This window comes from Suricata suricatta, chromosome 5 (genome assembly GCF_006229205.1).
Source record: "Suricata suricatta isolate VVHF042 chromosome 5, meerkat_22Aug2017_6uvM2_HiC, whole genome shotgun sequence".
NCBI classification, from domain to species: domain Eukaryota; kingdom Metazoa; phylum Chordata; class Mammalia; order Carnivora; family Herpestidae; genus Suricata; species Suricata suricatta.
Genome location: NC_043704.1, coordinates 85,632,553 through 85,642,898, shown reverse-complemented (window position 1 = coordinate 85,642,898; position 10,346 = coordinate 85,632,553). Strand labels below are relative to the sequence as shown.

General features: G+C 36.2%; 1 pseudogene; it reads left to right on the top strand.

Moving 5' to 3' along the window:
- The first annotated feature begins 2,810 nt into the window (after positions 1–2,810).
- Positions 2,811–3,698, top strand: LOC115292735 (annotated as a pseudogene).
- Positions 3,699–10,346: the final 6,648 nt, after the last annotated feature.

Here is a 10,346-nt window from a genome sequence, read left to right as displayed (position 1 = left end):
TTTTTTTTGACCTTAGAGGGAAAGCTCTGTTTTTCCCCAGTGGGAATGATTTTGGTGAAGGTGTTTCATATAAGGCATATATTTTTCATATAAGAGGTATAGTCCCTCTAAACCTGCTTTGTTAAGGTTTTTATCATGAATGGATGTTGCACTTTGTCAATTTTTTTTCTGCATCTATTGAAGTGATCATATGGTTTTTATCCTTTCTCTTACTGATGTGATGTATCATGTTGATTGATTTGTGAATATTGAACCACTCATGCAACCTAGGAATAAATCCCACTTGATTGTGGTGAATTATTTTTTAATGTATTGTTAGATTCAGTTTGCAATAGTATTTTGTTGAGGAATTTTGCATCTAGATTCATCAAAGATACTGTGCTGTTGTTCTGTTTTTGTGTGATGTCTTTATCAGGTTTTGATATCAGAATAATGCTAGCCTCATAGAAATGATTTTGGAAGTTTTATCTCCTTTTCTATTTTTTGGACTAGTTTGAGAAGAATAGATATTAACTCATCTTTAAATAGTTGGTAGAATTCATCTTTGAAGCCATCTAATCCTGGACTTTTGTTTGTTGGTAGTTTGTTGATGGCTGATTCAGTTTCATTGCTAGTAATCAGTATGTTCAAATTTTCTATTTCTTCCTGTTTCAGTTTTGGTAGGTTATATGTTTCCAGAAATGTCTCCATTTCTTCTAGGTTATCCAATTTTTTGGCATATAATTTTTCACAATATTCTCTTAAAAACTGTTCATATTTGCTATTTTTCTTCTCTCATTTGTGATTTTGTTTGAGTTCTTTTTTTCTTTTAAATGAGTCTGGTTAGAGGTTTATGAAGTTTGTTGATCTTTTCAAAGAACCAACTCCTGGTTTCATTGATACATTCTACTGTGTTTTTTTAAATTTCTATATTATTTATTTCCGTTCTAATCTTTATTATTTTCTTCCTTCTGCTGGTTTTATATTTTGTTTCCTGTTCTTTGTCTAGCTTTTATAGGTGTAAGGTAATGTTTTCATTTAAGACTTCTTGCTTAGGGAGATAAATGTGTATTGCTATAAACTTCCCTCTTAGAACTAATTTTGCTGCACCCCAAGGATTTTGGACCATTGTGTTTTCATTTGTCTTCATATAATTTCTAATTTCTTCTTTGATCTCCTGTTGACTCATTCATTGTTCAGTAGCATGTTTATATAAATCCTTCATATATTTTTGCTCTTTCCAGATTTTCTCTTGTGGTTGACTTCTAGTTTCATAGCATTGTGGTCAGAAAAGATGCATGGTTTGACTTCAATCTCATTAACTTTGTTGAGACTTGTTTTGTGGGAAACAGTGGGAAAGAGTTAGTAAAGGAGGGTGTGATTGACAATGCTATATGTTGCAAAAGAGAGGAGAAATTTAATAAAGCTAGTGGATTAAATTACTACATCTTTATGATATCTATGACAGTAATTTCAGTCAAGCAACAGGAATATAGACCAGATTTCAATAAGTTGAAGAGCAGATAGGTGGGGAAGAAAAAGAAATAATAGGTTTAGATGACTTTTTCAACTCCTGGTAATAAAGGAAAGATTGCTAAGGGGGAAAATAATTTAAGGGGAAAATATAACTAAGGTAGTTCTTTTGTTGCTGTTTTTAGGATGGCAAAACCTTGCACATAATTTAAGCAAAAGAGAAAAACAGTGAAGATGTGTTAGAATAAGGTAGGAGCAGAGACAAAGGGAGTAAACCCTTGTTTGTAAACATCTCTTTCCTGTGGCATAAGGGGAAAAAAAGAAAGGGCAATGAAATGATGGATAGGTTTTCCAGTGAAGGGGAGGAAATTAAGTGATCATCCTCCTATTAGGAAAGACAATCTATGCCTAAAATTATTCTAATTTTATTCAATCAGAATAAGTTTTGTCAAAGAAATTTAAAATAAGAGGTATTTGTGTCCACAAGCTAGAATGGGAAGATGAATAAAACTAGAAAGCATGGAGTATGGCAGGAAAAGGATTAGTGGGAGAGGAAACTGAAACCCCAAGGAAAATGGAAAGATAAGCTTTGTATATAGAAGCCAAAAACTTGTGAATACAAAGATAACAATTACTCTGACATTCAGTATGATTTTGGACCAATTCCTTAATTTCTCCACCCCTGGGAGTTTACAGCCTAATTATTAGCTTTCCCAACTATAAAACTATAGGACATGTCAAGTATTGTACATCTAATGGTAGAATGGTAATATTTGCCCATCTGCCTCAAGAGTAGGGCACAAGAATTAATTGTTTCAGAGTTTATGGATGCACACAATAAATCTGAAAGGAGCAAGGGGAGAAAAATTTACAGAGAAACACTCGTTATGTGAATATATTAATGGTTTTTAAAATACATGTTTTTCACTAAATCCATTTGCTCTTATTCACCTTCCTACCTTATTTTAGGTACTTTTATTCAGTTGTCTCTGTGCTTTAAATAAAAGATCCTGTCAAATGTTTTTGCATCTGCTTTTCTCAATTTAATTGCAGTTCATTAGGAAAAAAATCCACTAATAAAAGAGGTTTCAATGTTAAAGATTCATCAATTCAAGTTTTCAAACAAAGGCCAAGTTTTTCATAAATGGCATAGAGCCATACAAGTAGTAATCTATTAATTTCTAGAAGGAACCAGAAATGGAAAAGTGATGTGCAAGATAAACTGATTTAAAGCTAATTAGAGTTCCTGCAATAGCACAGAAACTGTCAATGAGTGCAAAGAATTTCAGTTAAATTAGAATTCTTTGTGGGATTCAGTTTAAGAGAAAACTAGACCTTTTTTCATGCCTAGCACAGCCATGGCTCATGGTCCCAAGAAGCATCTAAAGCAGATAGCAGCTTCAAAGCATTGGATGCTGGATAAGCAGACCGGTGTGTTTGCCCCTCATCCATCACTGATCCCCATAAGTTGAGAGAATGTCTCCCTCTCATCATTGTCCTAAGGAACAGACTTAAGTATGCCCTAAAAGGAGATGAAGTAAAGAAGATCTGTATATACGGTGTTTTATTAAGATTGATGGCAAGGTCTAAACCAATATAACCTACCCTGCTGGCTTTATGGATGTTAGCAGCATTGACAAGACTGGGGAGAATTTCCACCTCATCTGTGACACCAAGGGTCACTTTGCTGTTCGTCAGATCACACCTGAGGAGGCCAAGTATAACTTGTGCAAGGTGAAAAAGATCTTTGTGAAAACAAAAGGAATCCCTCATCTGGTGACCTATGATGCTCACACCACCCAGTATCCTGATCTTCTCATCAAGGTGAATGATTGGAGACTGGAAAGATTACTAATTTCACCAAGTTTGATACTGGTAATCTGTGTATGGTGACTGGAGGTGCTAACCTGGGAAGAATTGATGTGATCACCAACAGAGACAGACACCGCGGTTCTTTTGATGTAGATCATGTGAAAGATGCCAATGGCAACAGCTTTGCCACCTGGCTCTCCAACATTTTTCTTATTGGCAAAAGCAACAAACCATGGATTTCTTTCCCCCATGGAAAGAACATCCACCTCACCATTGCTGAAGTGAGAGACAAGAGACTGGTGGCCAAACAGAGCAGTAGGTAAAATCGTCCTTGGGTGACAAGATTGGAAGTCTTTATACATAATTAAAGATCAATACAACATGAAAAAAAGAGAGAGCGAGAAAACTAGAAATGGGAACATCAAAGGAGAGCAAGTGCCATTTAATTTATGTATGGTTTACTAAAGTTGTGAATACATTCACTTTTTCTGTTATTTGCCTTGGTTTTATAACATTTTGTATGTTATTTGTAATATAAGTTTAAACAATATAGAGGCAAATCCTAAGAGGTTACATACTAGAAAAAACACTGCTTCAGGGATTCCAGAGAGAAATAATTATTTGGTGAAATGCTACTGAATTGGCAATGTTGTGTTTATCTGATACTTTAAGCTGAAAATATTATGTGACAGCTGGGCAGGTGTTAAAAAGATTGATTCCTTGTGACAGAGGAAATAACTGACTTATCCATGCCTATGATTAGTTTGGTGATAAAAACAAAACCAGTAGTTAAGATGTAGCTTGTAATAGTGCCTTTTAAGGAAAAAAATACCTTTTCTTGTGAAGAAGAAAAGTTCAATACAGAACCATTGGGAAGTACATACAATTCCATCATTGGTGTGTATATGTGATACCATGTGATCATGTACCCAGTTACCAAACAGTTCATTCATTAAATATTAACTGACTGCTCAAAATATAACAAACACTGTTAGAGAATGGAGACTCAGATCTGGTTACCAGACAGGGCCAGTTCCTGGTGAGGCACCAAGAGATTATTAACACGTCTGTTCACTCCAAAAAGATCATATATCTATTTTTTAACAATAGTTGAGGAAGTTAACTAGAGACTTTAAGAATAGCAAACAAAATTAATTGAGAAAAAATATGATAGTCTAAATATAATTGTAAATTGAATTTAAATATCAATTTTTAATTATCTATGAAGTTTAGAGTTATTCAATACTTAATTCAGTTATCCTTCATTCATTCCCATGGTATTAATAAAAGTTTCTACAAATAATAGGCAATTATGAGCATCTCTTTTTTTTACATTTATTTATTTTGAGAGAGAGAAAGAAAGCACAAGTATGGGAGGGGCAGAGAAGACAGAAAGAATTCCAAGCACGCTCCATGCTTTCAGGACAGAGCCAGACACGAGGCTCAGTCCCATGAACTGTGAGATCACGACCTGATCAAAAACCATGAGTTGGATGCTTAACCAACTGAGCTACCCAGGGCCCTATGGCCATTTTTTTATTCAGGTTCTGCAACTAGTTCTCCTCTTCTTAATCTTAACTTTAAGTGCATCTTATTAAAAATTCAGGATAGTCAACCAATACTTTCTGAAGAGCTGATATGTGCCAGGTGTGTGCCATCTTCACAGAATCATATTATATTGTGATTTCCTGAGTTTCATGATATACCATATTTTCATGCCAGAGTCATCAGTTCATTCTGTGTGCTTATTGGCATAAAAGTTATATACAACTCTGTTTCTCTCTGCAAATACTCTAGGTTTAGGTGATAGATATAAACATGTGTGTTGGGGGTGAGGGAGTTTTTCATTTCTTTGTATATCTATAAGAGCATAATAGCAGTTGTTAATTTTTTTGTCATCCCTTTTATTAATTTTGCCTTTTATTCCTTCCATTTTGTCCCAGTAATCCTTATTTTAGTCCCACCTCTTCCCCCATTCGTCTTATTCCACCTGTCCACAACCACCACCATAGATGGATTTCTGCCAGATAGGCCCTGTCACCCTGCCTCTCACAACATCCTATGAGGAAAAATCAAAAAGCCTTAGGGCTGCTTCTTAACTAAGGTCTTATTCAAGGATGAGTGTTATTCTTTTATGACTACCATGTATGAGTTACACTTGACAGCTTTAAAATACCAAATCAATTCAGTTTTATCTTAGGATGGCAATCAACTCAAAATTTTACCGTAAAATTGAAACACTTATAATGGCCTAAAGTCCATGACATTAAATTGGAAACAAAGAAGAGCCAAAGAAGGTAAAATCTGCAAATTTTGCAGATAAAATGGATTATTATGAAGCTGTGCCTAATGTCTATTCAATATGTGTTACAAATTAGATGGGAGCCTATTCCAACATACTCACACTGAGTGGTTTGGGAATAATAAAGAAAAATAAGAAATGTCTGACTTGAAATAAATGCTCAACTCAAAGTAGTCTGCTTTTTATCTTTTTTTTTAAATCATGTTTATATAGCAGGTTTTATAATAACCTTGTAGAAATGAAATAATCACTGCCGCCAATAATGATTCTGTTGTACAAAAAGAGAACCTCATTTACTTTGTGCAAAAGATATTCATTGAATATTTTATCAAATGAATAGTTGATTTTACAACTACAAACCTTATAAAAAAAGAAAGTCTTTGTTATTCAGAATTTTGACATCTTCCTTCTGCTTCATTGTGGTTTCCTAAGTTACTTAAACTTATATTCAGGAAAAGGAAAGCCGCATATACTGACTGATAATACATATAACTAGCCATAGAACTATTCATAATAATAAGTCTTTTAGGAGTAAGTTCAGATCTTTAAATGCAGATAAAATTTTTGCAGGCATCACCTCCACAACACCCACTATAAAAGACCTCTTTGACCCTAACTAATGAAAGCTCTACAGATTAAATCAGTAACAGGGCAAAAGTACAAATACAAGGTGATACCTAAAGAAGATGGCATTTAAAGAAATGGATCATCCTGTTGACTAGGTAATTGTCATCCTGGATTATTTCAACAAATAGTTCATCTTACTCCTTGCCCCATAATAAGTTCATTGTGCTGACTCTATTTTTTTTATTTAGTTTGAGAGAGACAGAGAGAGTACAAGTTGGAAGTGGGGGAGGGAGGGAGAGAGAGAGAGAGAGAGAGAGAGAGAGAGAGAGAGAGAGAGAGAGAGAGAAATTCCAAGCAGGCTCCACACTGCCAGCACAGCGAGGGGCTAGAACCCATGAAGCTGGGAGATCATGACCTGAGATGAAACCAAGAATTGGACCCTTAAAACTCATTGGTCCTTCAAACATCTCAACCTCCCTACTAACTACTTTGAACCTATTATTACCGAATTTCTGAAAATTAATGATCCCTACATCAAAATTTCTCTTTCTGACTACCTCTCTTTCCACAAATTCCCATTGACTCATTCTACTGACCCCAGTTGTCCTAGAAATTAAACACTGCAACCTCTGATTCTGAATCCTTCCAAATTCTCCCAGGCCACCTGAAGTGGGGAGAAAGTACAAGAAGTAGCCCCTACTGCCCATGCAGATGCCTTATAGACAAATCAAAACTAACCATCTTTTTAACATAAGACTGCTATTCCTTTAATTTCCTCTATCCTTATAAATTATCAAAAGCTTTCTATGAGCCAGGCATAGTCTGGGTACAGCAATGTATTAGTAAGGATAAGCTATCTATTATTACAGAAAAGCTCAAATTTCAGTAGCGTTAATTGATGAAAATTTATTTCTCATCTACATCACAATCCAATGTAGGTCAATGTGAGGGGATAGAGATGGGTCTTACTCTACATCCTCCCTTAGAGACCAGGGCTTCTTGCTTCTAGTGTTTCTGACCACTAGTGGCTCCAACCATTAGGAAAATCACAGAACAGTTTTATAGGAGAGGTCTGGGGGTGGAATATCTCACTCGGACCTATGTCCCATTGTCCAGAAGTCTGTCACATGGCTACACCTTAACTGAAAGAAAGGCTTAGAAATGTAATCCTGAGTGACCCCCAAAAAGAGAAGATGGGTATGATGCACATGTAGCTAGTCTTTGCAACTAGTAATGAACAAAACAAAGCTCCCTATATGTACCTAGTGTGGAGACAGAGGACAATAAAGAAAATGTACACGATCATATCAGATAGTGAGGAGTATTGCAAAGAGAAATAATCTGGACTAAAAGAAGTCACCTAAATTTCTGTCCTAACACCACCACAAATCTAGTGATTACAAAGTAAGTTTCATCACACGGTTTTATGGTCTTTTAAAACATGACCCAGAGAGGTGTGTATATGTACATTAGTTTTAAATGACTGATTTATTTAACCCAAGCTATTTTCATAATATGCTGAGAAGCCCAGTAGATTAGATTCCTACCTCTTACTTTATTTTTTTTAATTTTTAAAAAATGTTTATTTTTGAGAGAAAGAAAACATTTTAATTTCTTAAATTTTAAAAACTGTTTATTTTTGAGCAAGGGAAGGACAGAGAGAGAAGGAGACACAAAATCTGAAGCAGGTTCCAAGCTCTGAACTGTCAGGACAGAGCCCAACACAGGGCTTGAACTCACAAACTGCCAGATCATGACCTGGGCCGATGTCAGCTGCTTAACCAATTGAGCCACCCAGGCACCCCATCTTACCTCTTGCTTTAAAATGGTCAACTTCAGATGATGCCCTTGACAATGAAGAGAAAGTTGCTTTAGACAATATATAATATCAAGGGCAAAAGAAGATGACATATGGAAAAATAATCTGGGATGGTTTAACCAAAGAAAATGTAAAAACTGAGGTGGCTAAGACTTTAAATTAACTAATATTTCCTCCCTGCATTAATCATATCCCTTGACTCCTCACCCACATCCCCCAATTCAGCAGGAATACCACTCATGGCCTTGAGAAAAAGAAGGGAAAAGGTCTTATTTCTTGAACTTGAAAACCATGAAATCAGAGAAGAAAAGGAAAAAATTATTATGATAAAACAACCCATAAGAATCCTAGTAAAGCTACAAGAAAAAAAACTAACTAGAGAATAATAAAGATTCCTAGGACTAGAGAAATCAATGGAGGAAGACCCTGCCTAAACACCCAGGTCCAGGTGAATCTAGATGAGTCCATGCCCCAACTCCTGGGTAAAGTTTAGGGAAGCAGGAAAACTCCAAGGTTCTCCACATCTCCTGTGCTGCCCATAGAAGAGATGGCTGTATAAATCAGTCTTCAGATAGTGTTCTTGTAATCCTTTGACATGACAGGGCTCAGGAGCACAGATTTTTTCCTATATTCCCCAAAACAGTACAGGAATGGCCCAGAGAACCAGCTGCTTAGAAAAAATAAGGACCCAGAAATTACCACCAAGACCAAAGTTCAGTCCATCAAATGCTGATGAAGGCAATTGATACTAAAAAGGGCTAGATGCGGTCTCCCAATGATTTGGTCTTATGAAAGTTTCCTGCAACTTATGCTAAAAGGTATAAGTTAGTAGGAAGGAATACCACATTGATTGAATTATGGTTCTACCTTTCCATTAAATTAAATGTTTAATTCTTATTAAAATATAAAGTTAATATTCTTATACAATTTTGTCTTTTAGACTGAGATTTGTACCTGCTACATGGAATGAACCCTGTCTAACTTATGTCACGCATTGAACTCAGACAGGAGCCTAAGTGAGAAGTCACAAGACTTAAGTAGAGGAGTGGTGGAGAGATGAAATGGTGACCTGAGGTAATTCTGTAGCTCTCCCTCTGACTCCATCTCAGACTTCCAACACATATACTTTTGAGTACCTCTGGCAAGACGGCAGCCAAACCTTGGCTTAAGTATCTTACATATTGTTTTTGCTCTCCTCACTGCAACCTTTCCTCATTGGAAGGGTAGAGATGATGAACAAAGATTTAAAAAGTTACATAGTTATTCAAGTTCACCCAATTACAAAGTGAGGATTTGAACCTGAGTCTCCCTGGCTCTGAAGCCCATAACATTTCCATCCCCTAGGTGGTCTCCAATGGCAAGGTGCAGTCAATTTTCAAGGAAGTGTAACTGCAGTGGGAGGGGGTGCCAGGAAAAGGAGGGAATACTAGAACTGTATTTGAGGAGAATCTGTTTTTTCCCACAGGAGCATATAAAAAGGGACTTCTGATTTTGAGAGTAGAATAATGCCAGGGAAGGATTTTATTCAATGTACTCATTCATTCGACAACATGTTCAAGCACCAATGATATGCAGAGTACAGTCCTCCAAACCGCATTATCCCCACTATAGAAGCCACTCTAGTGCCAGAACCATGAACCATGAACATTACTCCTCACCTCATTGCTTCTGGAGACCCAAACTACTTTATAACACCTGGAAGGGAGCAGGGAGCACACACTGCTTTAAGGAATAAGGACAGTATATGTTTGTAGTACATATAATATTTTACCAGTTACTTGCTTTCCAGATCTCCTATGACAATGTTCAGTCCTTAGCATGAGTTTAAGGCCCTTCGGTATCTTCCCTGACCTCCCTCCTCCAACCCGCACTGTGGGTAGTTACACTGTTCTATTACGCTATTCTAACTCTGTTTCCATTACCTAAAATGCCCTTCCTAACCTATTTTGTGCATTCCTCAAATATACCCTGTTTAGAAATCCCCTAGGAAATATTTTAGGAACCCTCTCTTTGCTTGTAAAATCACTAATTCCTTCCTCTGATTCCATATAACAATTCCTTCACACTTCTACAAAAGCATTCATCACATCATTTATGTAAAATGGGCAATAGTGATCAGAGGTAGAATTCACAGGGGAAAAATCCATGGCAATGGAGGAGGAGAAGGTATCAGAATTTGAAAAAATGGAATATATAAAGTAAGTGAATTCAGAGGAACACACATAGGTCAGCAAGACTTTGTGGAAGAATAGATTAAAGTAAAGAATAAAAAAGAGGGAGAAGCTGAAGATTATTTACAAACATATGACCAGAAAAGTAAGGTGCTCCAAGAACACTATTGGACACATGAAGCAATTGGGGCTATAATTCGTGGTAACAGTCATATCGGTGATA